This window comes from Diabrotica virgifera, chromosome 3 (genome assembly GCF_917563875.1).
Source record: "Diabrotica virgifera virgifera chromosome 3, PGI_DIABVI_V3a".
Lineage (NCBI taxonomy): Eukaryota > Metazoa > Arthropoda > Insecta > Coleoptera > Chrysomelidae > Diabrotica > Diabrotica virgifera.
In genome coordinates this window covers 207,669,681-207,670,003 of record NC_065445.1, presented here as the reverse complement: position 1 = coordinate 207,670,003, position 323 = coordinate 207,669,681, and positions in this window count along the sequence as shown.

Below are 323 nucleotides of genomic sequence, written 5' to 3'. Positions count from 1 at the left end.
TGTATATGTTTCCTTCCAGTTCATAATGTCCTTCCTTGTAACCTTAGAGTTTATAATGTCTCATAGAATTACGTATTATAATTACAGTTCCTCCATGGGCTGTATTATTTTAAAGTTATCGGATGTATTTCTCTGCAACTAGCAATGATAAATGTTTTGATTTTATGAACGTGGGAACTCATTTCTTTGGTATTCCTCTAGCATGTGCTATTTATTGCAATTTTGTATGAATTTTGCAACCTACCTATGTAGTTGACTGGGTCCTTTTCCAAATATTTTACGCATATTACCATGTTTGTAAGAAAACTACAGTTAGAAACATC